Below are 20,737 nucleotides of genomic sequence, written 5' to 3'. Positions count from 1 at the left end.
AACTTGGCAGCTGTGCATCCTCGTGATGTGTGTCTGAGTCGATAACAAGTATGGCTACGGTAAACAAACATGCCAACATGTTATCACAGGAATGTGGTAGAATTTTTCTTTCTGGTTTTCTTCCTGTTTTATTAGCGCTTGTTTTTATTTGTATAGTCTTTCTTCAAGTTTGCTGGTGGTAGGCTGTTTCCGCCTCCTAACAGTGACGTCGCCAAGCTGAGGGTTGGGTTGTAGGATGGCCTTTTGTTACGTGCGAGCCTGACAGGGCCAATGGGCGGGTTTCCGTGGCTGTGATCGACAGGCAGCAAAGGCAATGGAGGCTTGCAGAATCGGTGACCTGCGCAAATACTCGAACGATGGCTGGTAAGTAAGGCCGTTGAGCCAATCATCGCGCAAAGCAGGGCGTTGTAGGTGGGGCAAGCTACTGTGAGGTCACAGGACGCCATCGGAGCTGCGCATAGACACGTCGAACTCAGAGCGGAAGAGAAGAGAGAAGGAGCAGGAGCAGGTAAGGGTGGGTCGAGTTAAGATTAGACACAGACCAGCGTGTGCCCCTGCTGATTAGCACTCAGCACAGACCCAGTTTCAAATATCCGCGTCTGCCCAGGGCCGAGTGTTAGCCTCGGGTCTGTATGCAGTCCCGTACAAGAGGAGGTATTGCCGACCACTGAGCAGCAGATTCAGGTCAATATATACTCAACAGGTTCAGACCCGATCGGGACGGTGGGATTGCTACCTATCACTGAACACCAGGCACATGCCCACTTCCTCAGGCCGGCTTCACCTTAACAGTGAACAAAGGCACTACTCCCCTCACAGATCTGTCTGGGCGTTCGTTTCCCACGTAATATCATGTGCCCGAGAGTGTGGAGTACAGACTTCTGCTGCGTGAAATGGTGGGTTCCTTACAATGTAATACTAGATGCAGACACGAACGCGAGGGTTGTGACCTCCCAACAGCGGGGGGACTGCCATACCCTTTCCGAAAACCTAGGAGCTGTTACTGCAGAACAGCAGTGCGGACTAGATGTTTGGGCAGGTGCAGGCCCTGTGCACCTTCTAAGTTCGTAGGGGCCCTCCCTGCAGAAGAGCATGTAAAGCCCGCCGAGGAAGGCTGTGGAGCAGGTACGGACCATGCTCTGAAGTCCTGTGCTTGGTGAACGCTTTAACATTTGCTTAGGAGCCGTACTGTTTTAAAATAATAATCAAAAATAACTGGTTTCCATTGAAAAACAGGCTCCTGTCTGAACACTTCCTACTGCCATGTACAGCAAACAAATGGCGCATCCGTTCTCTGTAATCGAGATTGTTTAACTTTCTATGGCCGGTCCAATTCATGCACTGTATATGTTGTACTGCCTGACGGCAGTGTCAGAACAGTTCGCTTTACAACTGGAAGGTTGTTGCCAGCCACTTGCTGTTATGCCCCTCCCCCTCTCTCGTTGGAACCGAAAGAAGGGTTCGTTACCACGCAACAGAATTAATGGACCCACACGTACTATGCTTTAATGGAGTTAGTGACCGCTCGCATGCAGACTGGTTTGTTCCCATCTCGGTGCACTGCTCAGCAGCAGAAGCCATCTCTAACTCGCCCTCAGTGCAATACGCCAGTCTGTTCCGAGGTCTAATGCGAAGCAATAAAGGCTAGCGTGATATCTCTCTGGCTATCACTCAGCGGCAGAGCCCGGCTTTGTCCCAGAACCGCTCAGTAGCAGGGGCTGCGCCCTCGCTGTGCTTGCTTCCCTGCACCCTGAGTGTGTGTGTGGCTCTGGCTGGGTGGGTGTGTGGCTCTGGGTGGGTGGGGGTGTGTGGTGGGGGGCGTTCTGGGGGTGTGTGTGGCGCTCTGGGGTGTGTGGCTGGCTTTGGGTGTGTGGTAGTAATTGCTGTCTGCTGGGCTCGTCCGTAGGGTACAATAGGTCTCACATTTGCGAGAGATTAAGCTAATGGCAATGTAAATGACAATGCCATTTATTTATCTGTTTTCAAAACCCAACACATAAATACAAATTTTGTCATTTACAATGCCAATAGCTCTAACTTTTCCAAAGGCGAAACCATTGCATTATAAATGCTTGTTTTTTGAGGGGTTGCACATGTTGTGGTGGTGTGCTTATTTTTTTGTAGTGAGGAGCGTCATCCATTTAAACTCAGGAGCTTTCTCCTGAACTTAATTGGATGGCGCTCTTCACTATAGTTAAATGTACACCCGTCCTCGGTCTTTTTTTGTGGCAGTAGTAGTGGTGTAGAAGTTCTGGGGGCTAGGAGTATTGGTGATCATCTCCCCTGCCAGACTGGCACTGTTTCAAGTTGGAACAGCCTGGAATTTTCGTTTTGACGCTCTACATCCCACCCCTGTATTGCAATCATGGCTGTCAGCCGTATTCGTACGAGCTGCCTTTCCCTTTCGGTTCAGCCAAAGTTTCATATTGAGTGGAAAGAGCCTCGGGGAGATTTTCACTTCTTCTTTTGGTTCATAAGAATTTCCTAAATAACAGAAATTGTAGAACAATATTGGCACCAATAGGCAGGTTGTTTCTCTGGGGTAAGTTTTCTTTAGACAGACTGTATCCTTCAGGCCTGTTTCGTGAGCCATGAATGAATGTGTTTATGAGCTGGTTAATTGTGAGACGAAGCAGATACAGACATACTGACTTCTACATGACTAGGCTCGTTCTTGTGACCAGTCATGGCTGGCGCTGTTACAGTTAAGTTTGCTCTTGTGACAGTCATGAGGGGCTGTTACAGGCATTCTGGCTCTTGTGACGTTCCTGGTGACTATAGCGACTGGCTACGTCCATTACTCTGTTAGACACAGCCTGGCTGTTGTGACAGACCATACCTTTGTAACAGACTGGCTAGCCTATTCTTGGCTGCAAAATTTCAGTGTTTTGCTTGTTCAGGACAGTCTCCCCCCACATCCCAGTTACCGTCTGTGAAAATTATTTACATAGTTTTTAATTAGTTGTTTATACACAGTTAATAACTTGAATCAACACAGATGTAAAGTATGTTTTCTTTTTTTTGTGGGTAATACAAAGTGTATGTTAGCTTCACTTCGTAATCTCTCCATGTCCTTCGATGGAAAAGTAGTTTATGACCATCCCTAAGAGATAACTAACTTCCCTTGCCTGTGAATCTCCCGATGGGATTCCTCCCTCCCGGCTTATTTGAAGTTGCGCTTCCTCTGGGCTCGTCTATAAAGTAGCCGGATGCCAAACCATAAAGGCATGGTTAATTTCCCGATACAGAGACGCAATTAGTTGTCCCAAAGCCCTTATCTACAGAAGTCACCAAGACCACTACGCCCTATTACTGTGGTGCGGTTGCCCGTAGCAGGTGAATCTACAACAGCCTTAAACCTCTTCAGTCTGTGCTGAGAAGCATGAGGCAGGCACTGGACCTGACCGGTTACTTCTCTTCCGTCATGGCTCTGATCTATAAATGATACCGTTTGGAGTGTCATGAATAACCAGCGTTCGATGGGAGTAATTGGGGAGATCATCGGGCCCTCAAAGCATTATCACGAACAGATCCAGCTGTAGTGTTCCCTGTCCGAGCTTATGTGGAAAGTGTGTGACCTTAGTTTTCTGTAGGTATGTTGAAATATCTTGTAGACTGTCCAAATGTCCGAGGTTGGTAATTTCTTTGCTCTGACCCAAAAGTAACATACCGGTCGGGGGAAATTAGTGACTTTTTATGATTTACCTTTGCCACGTCTGATCTCTGTCGCACTTTGGACCTCTGTGCTATTTCTTCCCTTGTTGAGTGGCAGTCACGTGGGGAGGTGGCTAGCTTGGGAGTTTGGGATTGGAGGGCAGTATTTGATTCCACTTGTGTGCTGCCTTTCAGCGAACTTTATGCAGTGATACCTTGTACCCTGCAAGCCCCGGTACAGCTGCCAGTTCACACCCAGTTCACACCCAGCAGATATCTGCATGTTTTCTTTTTCTATCCCAGCTGGTGTTCATGTTCACAATACTAGCATGCGATTTTGTATCTGTACACAGGTCAGGCGTTCATCAAGCACTTTGTATTGATGTTGTAGTCCTTTGCTTCAGTATTCGAAGTATCTCATTTTATGTTGGCTGCTTGTGGGGCACTTCTACTGTTTTCTGTGGCTGCTTCAAAGCAGAGGTAGGACAATGGGGCAAGTTGGGAAGGATAGAGCTGGGCAATATGTATCATCGGAGAGGGAAATGTGGGAGAAGCTTTGTGAACATAATGGGCTACCCAAAATGTTGACACTGGTGGCCTTCAACTTCTGCTCTCCTGGACAGGAAGGTGGGAATAAGAGGCCTGGGAGATTAAGCAATACAGCTTCAGTTTTTCCAAAGTAATGAATAAAGAGCTGTTTTAAAAAAAATCATCGTCCGGGAAAAGGAAAAAGCTTTCTGACGAGTAAGACAGGAGTGGAGAGGATGTGGTGTAGTGGCCAGGGCTGCTGACTCGAGAACTGGGGGCCCCAGTTCAAGTCTGCTGTGCCACGCAACACTGCGATTCTATGCAAATCACTTGATCTCTTCGGGTGATAAATTGTTATATAAATATGCTGCAAGAGTAAAAGGCAAAACATTATGAAAATATGCTTCCAACAAAGCGGATATTAACAGTTTTTCGTCAGGAAACTGATTAGAGAGGCGGATGAGGAACAAGCATTGATAAATGCAGGAAAATCTGCAATAGACAATAGAAATGGAAGAAAGGCAAGTGGCGTGCACAGGAACCAATGAGAAGCCATGAATTAGAGGAGGAGGGGATGTTAGTTCTTTCCAATGTAGACATTCGTGTCTTTTTTAGGTTTGGCTGACACTTTGGACCGAATACACTGTTGCCATATTAATTGTAGCAAACTCATACATGACAAAAAAGTAGGAGTCTTCGTAGGAATCGACGTCTTATTCTTAGTATTCAGGATTTGGAGACAGTTGGGCCACTAATTCATTAGATTTAGTCACACTATCAAAAAAATGTAGGTCAGTTAGTGTGGCATTTTATCAAATTTGTATTGTCACATTCTTGGGTTTTTCCTTTGTATGTACGGTGGAGCGATCGAACCTTTTGTTGTTGGAAAGGTTGAAAATCATTAACTCTGGAGTGACCAAAATAAAAAAAAGTGTAATTTTTTTTATCAACGGACGGATATAGAGTAATCGTGATCATCAACATAGAATTACACTAGACGAGACACTAGGTAAATAAACAGAAGTTAATTTTTAAACCCAGTTTCATACCCGTTAATTAAACCGCTTTCTGGTAACAGCTGCTATGGAGTCCTGCTTTGGCACACAGAGAAACATGCCTCCTCTATTTTCAGTGGACTCTCTCTGAAAATCGCGACATGAGCAAAGTGTTTCGAAATCTGTCGGGGCTTTCCTCCTGGCAACTTCGGGACCCCTTGTCAACACAACTAACGCCCTTTGAAAGAGCTACTCTGCTCCCCCTTAAACTTTCTCGACACGATACAAACAGAAGGGCTCAGTTTAAAGGGTTTAGCCCAAATGTGAATTTCAATCCTTGGTGTTTACGATTTCAATAAATGTTCGAACGACTGCTCCTGCGATCGCAAACACATAGATCCGGTTCGGAGCTTCAGCTTATGTAAGAGGACGTGTGACGCCATATTCGGCAATAGTGGCAGCTGCACAAAGATAATCAGCGAACCCTGCCTCACATGGCTGCTAAAGAAACGTCAGTGCAAAGGTCTGCGCGTCTGCCCCGCACTCCCTTGGGGCCGGTGCAGTGACTTTAATCCGTCAGTATTTATATGGAAAATACGAAGTATTCATACTGTCGGTGCTTTTATCTTCATTGGATGATAGCTGAGCATATGAATGCTCGAAATAGGTGTTTGACTTTCCTCACTTATATCTGCCAGTGGTAGCCGCAACGTGTTCTCCATGTTTACAAGTCTCTGCATTGCTTTCACGTTGTGGTGCTTCCGAAGAGCAAACAGTCCCTGCAGCGGATGCCCCCTTCTAGGCCCCTCTCCCATTTAGACAAGAGACTCCACAGCAATTCATCTGTCCTGAACAGTGGACTAAGCCGCAGCATGGAAGTATGCAGAAATACTTCACCTTTAATATTCTGCTTTTGTCGTGTGGTAGGCGCCAGGGTCTGCCATATGCTTATTGTAAGGTCCATTCGTGTTTTCCCTCTTAGTATGAACTTAGTCCTGCTAGTTTTTAATCCGGGTCATAGATGTAGCAGGCAATCATGTAAACTACAGGTAATTCTGTCTGTTGTTATGCTTTGTTGGTGGCCTTTACGTATCACTCATTTTTCCTTTAGTATCATTTTGTATCATTACCTTCTCGACAAGCGAGAGGTTTTTTTCCACATAGGGCGCGCTCATCCACAATGGTTCTGTAGAATTAAAATAGTTCCACCGTAGCACAACTTGTAGTGCAAAGAACACTAGTTTACCGGTGTTTTGTAAATGAGTGCCTTCGAATTTCAGCAACTGGTGACTTTAATGAATAAGTTTGTCTAGCATGTTTAGCAGAACAGCTCTAGCTGTGAGGTCAGAGATTCCTTCCTGGTTTCCAAATCACAGGTGTGTACAGTTTTTGCAGAAGCCAACGATGGGAGCGGACCAACAGCCAAGAAATTTAAGAATGTTTAAAAGTTGTATCCTTGTTCACCCCCTCCCTCACGACCCCTTGTTCATTTAGTGCTACGGAAGTGAAATGGTGTGGGAGAGCAGGTGGCGGAGCACGTTTAAGAGCTTAAGTTGCAGAAGCCATGCTGGTCCCACCAAGCACCTGCTGCTGGTTTAGTCGCTCGTTTTAATGTCCATGAAACAATCACCCACATTTATTTACTTATGCCTTTCATAACGAGTCTCAAAACCACAAGACCTGCTCCAGATGACTGTAAAAAACGATTGTCAGCCTGCTTCAGTCACAGCAAGCCCTCGTCAGTCAAATACTTAGGAGCCTGAATTTTCATTCATCAAGTATTTTGGTTACCTCTTTACCGACAGATGATTTCCGCTTGTCTATCTTCAGTCCTCTATTGTACACCTTCGAAAGTCATGAAATGGGAAGTCCTGAAAATTCGTTTGTTGACTGGAGAATATAGCTTGTTCCTTACCAGTAGAGAGGTAAAGAGTTTCATTCTCGATTCTCTCCTGTGAAGCGAAACAGCAGCCACCCCTCGAATGTGCATAGACTCTGCCAACTGTTAACTGTAACTTTAGACTCTTTAGAAGGAAATCTGATTAACGGCAACTCGCATGGCAGACAAACGTTCCATAGTTTGGACAGACTCAGCAGATTTATTCTCTGCCTCTCACAAGTGGACTCTGTACCTAGCAGCTCCAGAGTTTTTCAAGTGTCTAGTTACCCACATAGACTTATTTGCAACCTGGAGACCACTAGTGTCTTTTCTTTGCATAGTCATTGGAATAATACCTTGCTGCCCAAATAATTGTTTGCTACGTCGTCACTCGATCCGCCATCTGCTGCCTAGTTCCTGATTAAAAGATGATTGCTAGCTCCAAAGCATCTGAAGTTTCTAACTGTTGCACGTGAAATGCAGTTCAGTGGTGTCACGCTTCCGACGTCAACAGACCAGTATTTTTCTTTTGCATCTTTAAAAACCGTTCAGCTGGGGTTTAATATGATGATCATGTTTCATGCAGAATTCTAAACGCGCCTGTTATTTTTGGCGGGCTCAAAGGTTAGGAGAACACTAAGCGTGTCGTATTTTTGTAATCCTTGCTGTATTGACACTGGATGCCTTCTGGTGTCTCGCATAAATAGGTAATGTGGTAAACCGTCCTTCCAGGCCGTTTTGTGTTGGCAATTGGTGCTGCCATTCCCCACAGGCTCTCTGGTGTACTGTAAATTAAACCCAACATTGCTTCTGAATACGAATTTTAGAGTTCCATCTGCAGAGAAGAGGGCGAGCCTTTTAGTGCAATGAGCAGGTACATGTAGGTTGGTTTTGGCCGTGTGTAGCACTCTGTATGTGCTACACTTTACTGTACTAATGTACTAGTAAGCACTATACCAACAAAGTAGATTTGATATGTGCGTGGAAGACAAACGTATTAATTGACGTTGTGCAGTGCTTTTAAATTGTTGACCACCTGCTGTTGGATCAACAATGTCCCCTGGAATCTACTTTTTCTGAACTATCGCCTTAAACTGAAAAATTACAACAACAAAAAACCTCCCTCCATTATTAAATCTGGGAAGAAATTAACCCTTGCCTTGCCCATTGAAAAAGTCCTGGTGCATTTATGATAGTTCTGCCTTAACACCAAGGCTCGCAGGATGTAGACATCTGAAATCTGTTTCTTCATTCAAAAATGCTATAAATAAAATTTTTAAAAAAAGCAAATTTCACTTTTTGAAGACAAATCAATGTTTAAAACAAGATGGCACGCATAGCTGTAATCGACAGTCAACAAACTTCTTTACCATCAAAAATCTCTAGTTGACCGTACGCACCTTACTACAAACTAAGATCAGTGCAGCTACATTTTAGTCAGTTCTCAACTTTATCCCTAAGCAGGTACAGTAGCCACGCTTTATGAATGTAGGCTGTGTAAACCTAAAACAGAATCGTTGGTGCACATAGTATGCACGTGCCCTTTTTTTAAATTTTATCACTGGATGCAGAAGGCGGCTAGCTACTCCTTTCAACAACTTTAACATGCAGCATTGTAGATACTCTATTATTCGCCCGTTTGAAAGGTGGGCCACAAGTGGTGACCCAGATTTATTCAATTCATGATTTCTACTTTCTTAGCCAAACCGAACGAGCAGTAGCCAATTTTGTCCTACAAACAATGTTTCAAATAACGTGCTGTAAAGACCTAATTGGTTCGGTTTTGACTTTCTATTCTTAAATTGTTTTTTATAATCGCTTTCTAGGAGCATATTGGAGCTCTTCATTTTCTTGGCACTTTGTGTTTCGTTATTATCTCTGTAATTTGCCTGGACCATCCTCCTTTTCCACCTTTGCGAACCTGTACCTTGCACCGATCCTTCCTCCTTCCACCTTCCACCCCCCACTTTTAGCCAAATTTGCAGTTTAATTTACTGGCATGAATGGTTGGCTTATGTACAAGGTCACTTTAGTACTATGGTCTGTTGCAATAACACATTCTGGTAACTCATGTTGTACATTGACCTTTGTGTTCTGATAAACTCTTGCCTGACTGGATACTTGGATACTAATAATAGTTTTTTTTTATTTAAACGATCCCTTGATGCATTTTTAATACCGAATCTGTCTATGTCTGAAATTTTTATAACATTATATTATATAGGATGTTACTTATGAATCAATATTTGTATTACAGTAATTTTCATATTTGCTGCTTATATTGTATGTGATGGTTTTAATTAACTGTAATAAATGTGTCCTGACTCTGTCATTGTTTCACAGCTTTCCACCTGTTCTGCTGATAAGTAAGGTGGTAAATAAACTTCGAAGGAACATCCCAAGTATAGTGATTCTAATGTTCCTCTTTAGCTTTACATGGTCTCATTTTCAGGCATCGTACAGGTGGCAATGGGTTCAATAGTTATCACCCCAATGTCTGTTGGTTTTCCCTTGTGATACAATTATTTGACCCGTCGGATCTTTTGACACACCTTCCAAATATATTGAGTGCTGTTGTTTTTCTAGTTTCTTCCTTCTGTGAGGAGTGGGTCATTGAAACCTGCTGGCCGATCCTCTGTGAGGGTTGAGTGTATTTAGGATTATTTCTGTGGGATGTATCCTACTTGGGGTGCCTGTCATTTGACCCTCTACCTAACCCATGTCAGCTGAGGCAGTCTGCCTCAGTGCTTGGCGGTCTTTAGGCTGTATAGCAGAGTTCTCCAAAGTCTGTCCTGGAGAGCAAACGGACATGAAAACGGCAACATTTACACGGTTCTACCCAAGTTCGACTGACTGCACCTGACAGCCGTACCCACGAGGACATTGCTCCTGATTGAAGCAGATCCAAGAATCTACTCGGGACAGCCAGCTAATCCCAATAACTTGCCGTTCGGGCAAACCATCTGATTTACAGTCTCCCACCGTGGAAGACGACCGTATCTACCGGCGATTTTCCCACGGGGAAAGCCCACACGGCAACGAATTGTGTCTGCAGACCAAGGTACCGCTTACACCCTGCGCCCACCATCCAACCCCCGTATTGCCACCACGTGCGCTGAAACTCTGTAGAATTACAGAGTTTATCCACAGAATCGGAATCCAAGTTCCGCCAAGCACACAGTGTCCTTCCTAAGAGGCATATGAATGTTCCCAACAGGCAATATAATTGTATAAAGTCCGGATGATGATCCCAATGTATCTTAGAGCGCGGGATCGAAACGTCGACCTTTTACAGTAGTTATACAGTACAAAGCAATGTGTATCAATTGCTGTATGTACTACTCTGGCAAAACACTTGCACTACCGATCTAAAAGTGTCCAGTTTTCTTTTCTTCTCCTTTGCCTGTAAACCTTCCTTTTCTCCTATTCATTTTTGTTTTTCTGCTCTGCGGTAAGGCACAGGATTGTGCTCTTCATTTTTTGTAATGTTATCTAGGCACTAAATATTTCTTCATTGTTAAAATAAATTCCATGTCCGGCTGGACTTGGATAAATATATAAGCAGCTCATCAAGGCTTGTCTTATTATCAATGTTTTCTATCTCTGAACTGCTTTGGACCACTGTCCCTTCGCAACTACCCAAATTCTCTAGCATTGTCTAAACCAGTGTTTATAGTTTAGCTATGAAAACACTTTAAAACTTTGCCTCAAAGAAAGTCGGGCAGGAGTGGCAGCGAGTCTGAAAAGCAAGACCTCCTGGATGCCCTAGACTTATGTATCCTAGGAGTACAAAGAAGACCTCGGTCTGCTGAGCAAAGTGCCCTATGGGATATATTTTATCTTTCTTCTGGATATAAAGCTGACCTTTTTACGTATTGTCTTATGGGTAATTATTAGTGCCTTAAACTCAATTCTTTGCTTGGCTAGTAAAAAGTAAGTTAGCACCAGGCCTTTTGGCCTCTTGGAAATATTTAGAATCAATCTTGCCACCGCCACATTCTGCACTCTTGCATCCTATCAGCAGATTTGTTCCCTCAGGTAAAGTACATTTGCATAATCCAAACTGTATGTAATTAAGGCATGCATAATGTCTTCCTGAGTAGAAACTGGAAGAATGTTCATGTCTTTCATAAGGATTGTAATAGAGCAAAACAAACGGCTGAAGTCCACTGTAGCTGTTATTGAAATGGTAGTCTAGTTGCACCCCAAATTCCTGGCTACTAACTTTGGAACCAGCGAGTCCCCCCAACACAGCTGGCCATAATATCTTTATGTCCAGTGGAGATTAATTCCCAAAAACAAAATTTCAGATTTGTCTGAATTCAGCAGCCAGGCATCCGGTTTTATACAGCTGAGACCTCCCTGAAAGTTTGCAATTCTAGTATCATCCAGTTGAAAAGCAAGCAACAACCGAGTGTCATCTGCATAAGTACTATATTGAAATCCCAGGGCAGAACTTATAGGGCCATTGGAGACATTTATACATTAAACGGGGTAGGACTGAGAGCCAATCCCTGTTAAACACCACATTAAGAGTTTATCCACTGCCAGGCTTTTTCCACGCGGCCCGCTTTCTCCAATCTTTGCAGTATAATATTTGAGTAAATTATCTCTGTGGTGGCTCTGCATGAGAGGTCTTTGGGTGGTACAGCACTTTTGGCCTTCCACCTAACCTATGTTAACTGTAGCAGTGTTGTCAGGCAGGAGTATGCCTATGGCAACCATGTGGTAGGTGGATGTAGTTGGAATAGTAGACCGGTACGCTCCTAGGGATAGTTTTGCTGTCTGTAACCCTTGAGGGTTATCGCTACTGGCTGTGTCAAGCAATGGATACCCCTACTGTCTGCACTTAAAGGTTAGTTGGGCAAAAGATTGCTTTGCACTAGGTGAGGGGCAGCTCCATACTGTGTGGTGAGTGGAAGATAGCTGAGGATATGGCTCGTGAAGATGGATCTCCCTTGTGTGACCGGTGCAAATTAGCTTGCTGTCTTCACTGAGCAAATAGTATCTCTAAAGTCCCTTTTAAGTGAACATTTGACCTGAGGTGCGTTTTTCTGGATGGACCGCAGTTTATTCTGTGATCTTGTGCTAGTATGTCCTCTGAACTCTCCCCATGTGGACCCAAATGTGACAGGCGGGCTTGACTCTAACCAATACTTTTACCTGCATGCACAAGCGACTCTTCCTTGCCACTCTCACGAATTGATAAGTTGATAAGTAGATGCCAGAGATGCAAAATGATCGGAGTGAGAGCTACGACTTCTGTTCGCTCACTTTCCTATAGTGTGCGAAATTCTGGGAGGATAGATTAACCAGGACACGTGACATAAGCCAATGTCGAGTGTCCCGTTTACACGCTGATGTCGTGGCTGCTCCAGTGATTCAGCAGTTGTCTTGGCAGATCAGGCCTGTGCCCAGGTTGGAACACCAAACGCAATAGAGGGCACAGGGTTCAGAACTCTACAATTTCTACTCCAGAATCTATCAATTGCTATGACCACAACACACACTTGCATGCAAACTTACCCATCTCCATGTATCTCCCCCCCCACCCCACTCCAGACCAGTATTCTCGAAGGCCTGGGTACAATGTTAGCCTCTAAAACTTGGTGCAAGTCGTTGGTATAATATCCTGTTGGGCCAGTATTAGGTAAAAGTGTAATTTTATCCTATGGGGATCACTAGTAGTCAGACTCATTGTTATCCTGTGGCAGTTCATGCTTGAAGCAAATTGTATGCTATTCAGCCAGTTTTACCCAGTGGCACTGCAGTATCCAATAGGCCAGTGTTTATCAAAATCACATTGTTTTTCAATGGCAATAAATGTTAGCCGCAGGCGTAATGTAATCCGATGAGTTAGTTACACAAGATACGGGGTGGTGTTATTGCTGGCTGCAGCAACTGAATTAAAACACTTAGTAGCATCTGTCTTTAATTAATGGAGATCTTGTTTTTAAAGAGAAAATCTGGAGATTATTCACAGAGCGATTTACATTTAACTGGAAAGCCAGCATAAACATCACTGGATTGGATTCTGCTTTTCGCAAATGTGCATCTGCCATTTGATTTGTTATTTTGGCACTATCTTAACTTATATTTCCCTGGAATAATTGATCATTGTAGAAAATCCCTGTAAGGCATAGCTGGCAGCTGTAGGAGATTATTATTTCACCAAGGAATTTGTTGAATGATGTCAAGATTCAAACATTGGGGATTTTTTTTTTTTATATATTGGTAAAGTTGTTCTGAGTCAGTGGTGATCACACAAAACAAAACCTGCATGTGAACAAGGCCCCCAAAAGTATCTTTGTGAGAGAAGAAAAGTGTAAATTATTACAAATAATGAAGTGAACTTGTAGTAAGACAACAACATATTTAAAATTCAGTGTTCTCATGGAAGTTGTAAGTCCTTTAAGTGGAGTAATCCTGTCTACAATTCAAACCTGGGGTGGGGGGGGGGGGAGGGGTAGTTGAAATCTTGTTGCTATATTCTCTCGTTTGGTTTCTTTTTTTCCACCAAATACTTCAATCCCTAACCACATTGAAAAAGCTTGCTGGACAAAAAAGCCAGAGCTTAGTACGTTTTGGCGGAACAGTCCTGGATCACTTGTCTGGAGTCAGTTTATATAGTTTAGAATGTACTAACCGTAATATTAGAAATCTGGCTTTCTCACTTGAAAGTGGGTGGATTCACACCACCACTTGCTAGAAATGTGTGACCACTCCGCTTCACATAAGGGTGATGGGTGGAATTCTTACAAATAATCTAACCACTGGCAAATGCTCAGTGTAGCATTCCAACCCATCAGTGCCACCCTAGACAAAGGCCCGCCTTTTATGCAAATATGTACTGGCTATGGGTTGTAATTTTAAGTGTCAAGATGGCCTGTCTGTTCACTACCTCGTGGAATTTCTGTGCCTTTACTTTCCCCTCGCTGGCGACTCCCTACTTATAACTACCTCAGCACTTGCTGCTTTCATTTACCCTATTGTCTTTTGGACTCTTCTTGTGACAATGCTGCTCTATCTACTCTATGTATTGCATGTTATTGTGCATACCCTTTAAAGCACTCTGATCCCTTCGGTTCAGGTTCATGCTATATAAAACTCACAAATAAATAAATGCTACCCTGAGTGAATGTCAGTGGTTAGGCTATTTGCAAGCATTCCTTCCATCACTTTGTTTCACTAAATGCTTAGCTTCCTACCAACTTTACCCTCTTCTTGTAATCCCGTGTCTCCAAGAAAAGGTATGCCACTAGATGTCGAGCTTTTTCTCCAGAGATGGGTCTTGAGAGCCTCTGATCAAGTCCTTGTTCTCTTCCGCTTGGAATGTATGTACCCATCTCCCACTTGGAATGTGCACTTCTCCCACATAGACCGCTACAACCTGTGGTAAGCATTGACTTCACCCAGACTCCAGCATGCCTCATCTTTAAGAGCTGCTGCTTGATATTCAAGCCAGTGATGGATAGTGCTCTTCTGGACAATCAACCTTGTAGGAAGACCGAACATCCCAGAGGTAAACTGGAAGCAGACTAAAAGCAAACCAGTTAATAAAAAGAACCTAGAGGCCAGGCTTCAACTCTGCACCCAGCATGAGGGACCACCCTCTGCATTGCTGATTGACCCCATCACGCCTGCAGTTCAGAAAGAAACAGAAGAGGATTCTCTTCAAGAAATATCTAATCTGTCACAGGATGAGGGGCTCCCGCCATCCACCAAGAGTCATCCCAGAAGATCTTTTCCCAATATTTCTACACAGTCTTGAAAAGTATACTTAACCCCTCGATGTACAGAGCTATGCCCAAGATCTGGAGTCGTGCTAAGCAAACAGCAGTTCATTCATTTCATCATTTGCACATGGATTTCGCATTCATTACTACAGAGTTAAAGAGTCTGTCATGAGCAGCTTCATCTATTTCTAGATATGTTCATTAACCTGGGTTAGTTTATTGCATGTATGTCTAAATGACATTTGAACCCAGACTCTGAGGCTTCCAGTTTGCTGATTTTTTGACCTACTCGGATTTAAACTCATCAGTGTTTGATTTTACAAATCCTGTTCAATGAAGTTGGTGCCATAGCCATGTTTGTGTGATGTGATCACAGAGAGGAGTTAAGAGAGGAATGGAGAACCTGGTTTTGCCGCGGTCGGATCTCTGCTGTAATAGCTCTTTTATCATTCTATCCATTATGAGTCTGGCAGTATTAGTTCACACTGGTTTGGTCCCGTTTTTAGAAGGCTGACAGAGCCACACTTATAGTCCATTCAGAATTTAGTGTTGATTACAGTTGGAGTACCTTGCATGAACGCAAAATCAGCTTGTGAATGCCTGGCGTCCCTCCCTCAGCCTCAGTCAGTTCTATTAGTTGGAGTTCGGTGAATACGTCTTGGAACTTTTTTTTTTTATCACGCACAAACAGCTTAGTTTTTGTAAACACCTGAACTTCGCATCCACTTCCAGCCTCATGTCTAGTGAATGCTTTTCAGTAAGTACTAGGGGAGAGAGTGGTCGACCTCAAAGCTGGGGAACCAGGTTCGAGTCTTGTCAACGACGCTCAACATCCTGTGATTCTGGGCAAATCACTTAATCTCCCTGTGCCTAACAATAAATGAATGTGTCCATCTGTAACGAAACTGGTGCTCATGTAAAGCGTTCTGATACCCGATGTGTTGGGTCTACTTCGCGCTACATAAAACTCTTTAAAGAAAGAAAACTAGGGCGGACAGCTGTGGGCATTTTCCATTTCTATAATTCGCAGTGTGATTCAAAAGATGAACCACTCATTGATGACTGTTTTGAATGTGGGCCTTCCAGCCATGATGTTCAGATCTTTAGTAGTTTGTACATATGCATCTTCAGAAAGTTGCTACCTGCCTCAGCCTTTTCCTTAAGTGTAACCTTTTTTTTTTTTATTTCAAAAGAATTTTATTGTTATAAAAAGGTAAATGAAGATACAGATCATAAGTTAGTGATACAATTGATAGCACAGAAATAGTAATCAGGAGCTGACAATCAAAAATGAGTCATATCAAATACATCCATAGATAGAAGTAGTCTGCCAAAAAACAGAAAAAATAATTAGGTAAGATAAATGCAGTAACTTAGGCAGAGTCCACCAACAAGAGTATCACTATCAGCTGGTATAATCATGGGAAGAGAGGAAAAAAGCAAAGAAAGAAGAAAGAGAAAAGGAGTGACAAAGAATAGGAGATAGAAGACAGAGAAGGAGAGAAGGATTTCCAACAAACTAACCCTACATACAGATGCCATTCAACCAGACAAATCGAAGGGATACTGGCCAACCAACCCCTTTGATGACAACTCCATGTAATTATCTAGAGCATTCCAAACCCCACTAGCAATAGATGGAGAAAGGTGAGCATGGTCAACCGAGGTATGAGCACTTCGTAAAAAAGAAACCCAAGCCCACCAAGTATGATAAGAAACAGAGGAGAAGGATTTCCAGTCCATAAGAATTACTTTCACTGCAATAGTCAATAGGAGATCCAAGAGCTGTAATTCCATGGGTTCCAAGGGGAGAGGGACAGGGGCAGCTAATGGACCTAATAGAATTAATGGGAACGAGAGTGGGAACCTAATACCAAAGATAAGCATGAGGTGTTTGTGAACGAGGTCCCAAAAGGGTTGGAGGAGGGAGCATTCAAAAAACATATGCGGAAAGTCACCTGTCAGTAAACCGCAGCTCCAGCATAGGTTATCATCTTTGAGATTGAGCGAGTGTAAGCGGACAGGAGTCCAATGAAGAAGGTTGACAGAGAAAAATTTAGATTGCATTAACGATGGGGCGATTTTATTGCGAACAGAAAGTTTACCAATCATCTGCCATGTGTCCGAAGAAATATGGTCAATAATACCCTGATCAAAATGGTGCAACCACTTTTGTTGGGCAACCGTATGAGTGGGTAATGAAACCGTTGATTAAAAATTTATAGATTTTAGAGGCTACATGCCCAGTTTTAATCCAAATTTGAAAAAGAGTAATCGTAGGAGAAGTATGATGACGACGTACCTTAGCAAGTGCTACTTTGATTTTGAGAAAAGTATAAAAATCCAAATTAGTTAAAAAATGTTGTTGAGCTAAGGAGGAGAAAGGTAGTGGCTGATTATCAGAACCATAAAAGTGTTTAGCAAGGGAGATCCCTTTAGTAGCCCAATAAGATATCAGAGAAGGATCAATTTTAATTTTAGAATTCCGCCAAATAGGCGACCACCTAGATTTGTGAATTGGAATCGCTACTTTCTTGTCCACCTTCCGGACCGCAGCAAGAGTATCTAAAATAGATCGGGAGAATGGGATGGACAAAGTAGACGCAGTGCAAAAGGAAGCAGTCGGTAAAGCAGAAGCCAATTCTTGTTCTATTAACAGCCAAGAAGGCACATGGAGAGGGGGAAAAGAGAACCATAGAGCTCCTTGAGACGCCAAAAAGGCAGTTTGGTATTTTTCCCAATCCGGACAATTACATCCCCCTATATCACAAGGCTTCCGCAAGAATTTATATGCAATTCTAGCCCGTTTATCATTCCATAGAAATTTAGAAGTCAGAACATCAATTTCATGAAAGAAGGAGTCCGAAAACTTTACCGGGAGCATAGAGGATACAAAATTAATAATAGGTGTAATCATCATTTTAAGGGTCTGTAGGCGACCCCACCAGGAAATGTGTTTCGGAGACCATGTGTCCAAAAGACGCCGTATTTTAAGAATAGTCTGGGTTTCATTATAGGCAATTGTAGCCGATAAGGTAGAGCAAAAATAGATACCCAAGTACTTTAATTGCTTAGACCGCCATTTAAAACCAGCAGAGCCCATATGCGTAGAAAAGCAGTAGGCATTCAAGGGGAACATCTCCGTCTTATCCTTATTTAAGGTGTACCCTGAAACCTTTGAAAAAAGGGAAATCGTATCCGAGATAGCAGGAATAGCCAAGGCAATATCATCTGAGAAAATAAGGACATCATCCGCATACGCAGCAGTCTTAACACGATGAGGACCAAAAGAAAAACCTTTAATGTCTGGGTGTAGCTCAATCAATCTAAGGAGAGGGTCGATGGACAGTAAAAACAAAAGTGGAGATAAAGGGCAACCCTGTCGGGTTCCCCGGCGAAGATTAAAAAAGGATGAAGTAGCACCGTTGACTCTTATGTTAGCTCTAGGTTGAGAGTATAGGGACATGACCATATTAATAAAGGAGTCACCAAGATTATGTGCACACAAGACAGCCCGAAGAAAAGGCCAAGAAACCTTGTCAAAGGCCTTTTCAGCATCAAGAGCTACGGCTGCGGCTGGGAGATGAGAACGTTTAGCTGATCCGAGACTATGACAAAAAGTACGTATATTATCACGCGCAAGACGGTCCTTTACGAAACCAGTTTGAGAGGGGTGTACCAGTTTAGGAATGAAGGATTCTAATCTCTTGGCCATAATTTTAGCAAAAATCTTAGCTTCCATATTAAGAAGGGAAATAGGACGGAAGTATTTTGGATCTGAATGATCCTTTCCCTCTTTTGGAATCACTACAATGGTAGCCTCAGCTGCTGTGCCAGAAACAGACCCATCCTTAATAAAAGTGTTAAAGACAGATTGAAGCTTGGGAACCACCACAGGAAGAAAAGTCTTATAAAACAGAATAGGGTAGCCATCAGGCCCTGGAGCCTTCCCAGAACGAGTGGCTTTAATTGCGGCAATTTCTTCAGGAGTAATTGGACCATTTAAAATGTTGCTATCCTCCACAGATACAGACTGCACCGGGACAGATTTCAAGAATTCCTGACACTGCTCAAAAGAGGCCTGATTAGAAGGGGTGTATAAATTATTGTAGAAGTCGCGAAAGACCTCAAGAATTTCCTCAGTCTGAAATTTTTTAGAACCAAGATGATCAGTAATAGAAGAGATTTAAGAGGACTTAAAGGAAGAATCCTGAAATTTTAATGTAGCCGCGAGAATCTTCCCCGCTCAATTTATTTTAACAATAACCTTTTGGATTTCTGAGCCTGAACCCCAATATGTGCTCTTTTGGTAACTATAGTATTGTATTTGTATTTTAACTGCTTAATTGACTGACTGTAGGGAAGATGTATCCCTAGAATGTCCAAAGGTAGATTCCAACTGTTTTATTTCAGTCGCCAGAGCTGTAAGTTCTTTTTTAATAGCGGCATTTCTTTTTGACATACATATAATAACCTGGCCACGGAAAGTACATTCAAACTAATCCCAGAGGACAATTGGGGAAGAGACTGAGCCTTCATTTTCAAGGAAAAAGGTTTCAATTGCACTAGAGAACTCATCGATCTGAGCAGTATCATGCAACATTTCTGTATTTAATCTCCAAGAGCGAGCTCTTGACTTAGGAACAAAGGACGACAATGTGAAAGTTACCGCGGCATGATCAGAAATCAAAATGGAGTGAATAAGCTGTGAGGAGGAAGACGAACCAATAAATAGTCAATACGAGAAAAGGTAGAATGAGGTGAAGGAAAAATCGCTACCAGTGGGCTTGTGAAGACGCCATACATCCTGAAGATGAGTTATGGAACACATGTTAAGCATTTGTTTATGGGATTTTGGAGGTCGAAAGTGAAAAGCTGAATTCCTATCGAGAATGGGATCCATTGGTAGATTAAAATCCCCACCAATAAGATTCCCAGAATGAGGTGTATCATTTAATTTTTTGGTAACCGTTTTCCAAAAGGACGGATCATCCTTGTTAGGGGCGTAAATGTTCATAACATAAAGATCAGCATTACCATCAGACAACTTAGTTAATAGCCAACGACCCTCAGTATCCTGATCAGACGAGATTATGGATAAACCTGAATTTTTTGAAATTAAAGTAATGACTCCATTTCTTTTGCCATAAGCATCGGAACAAACAACATCTGAAACACATTCCTTCTTCGGGAATATCGCCTCTCTGGTAGAGACCTTTGTTTCTTGAAAAAGGACAAGATCTGAAGAGAGAGATTTGCAATAATCTAAGATTTTTGACCTTTTCACTGGATGATTTAAACCCTTAACATTAAGGGACAACACATTCAAACCCGACATAGACGTAAATAGAAAAAGATAACATAATCCATAGATGAAAAACAAAAAGCAACCAGCACGAAAACAAGCATGCAAACATCAACCATTAACGTCAAAGAGGGAGAGTCCATGGAGGAAATCCGAAAAAAGAAGAAAGAGAAGAACCAGCAGGGGAGGTCTGAAAGAGACCAAATTCATACTAGGGGGAACGTGGGAAGGCGAGCAATGGGACCGTCACGAGGAATGATCAATCGATATCAACAACCCCAAAATAGACCATAACTGAGTGTACTTAATTAGGAGAAAGGAGCATCTAAAACATAAAATAATACTAGTATAGTACAACAACAAAAAACAATTAATTACGGAAATCTAGAAAGTGAATACGCATATATCAAGTTACTATACATGTAGCATATAAAGTAGACATCTAATAGGATTAATGTAATAGCAAGTCTTAGTCATATAAAATCTTATTATAAAGAAAACACCAAAAACATCAGTAAATTAAACGAAGAGTAGATAGAACAAAGGTGAAACCATCATTATAAATAACAGGAAAGAAAAAGTAGAAGAAAAATAGTCTTCACAAGAAGATTACAGGGTGCAGTATAAAGAAATAGATGAG

General features: G+C 42.6%; 1 protein-coding gene across 1 annotated transcript in view; it reads left to right on the top strand.

The window, feature by feature from the left end:
• Window positions 1–371: 371 nt before the first annotated feature.
• TMBIM6 (transmembrane BAX inhibitor motif containing 6) overlaps window positions 372–20,737 on the top strand; it is a 42,185-nt gene continuing 21,819 nt past the window's right edge. The window contains exon 1 of the mRNA XM_086963757.1: window positions 372–508. The gene's annotated coding sequence lies outside the window, so the exon portion shown is untranslated. The remainder of the gene's footprint in view (window positions 509–20,737) is intronic.

Source organism: Lissotriton vulgaris, chromosome 1_1 (assembly GCF_964263255.1).
Source record: "Lissotriton vulgaris chromosome 1_1, aLisVul1.2, whole genome shotgun sequence".
Taxonomy (NCBI): Eukaryota; Metazoa; Chordata; class Amphibia; order Caudata; family Salamandridae; genus Lissotriton; species Lissotriton vulgaris.
The sequence above is the reverse complement of the archived record's forward strand: the minus strand, read 5'-3'. Positions and strand labels throughout refer to the sequence as shown.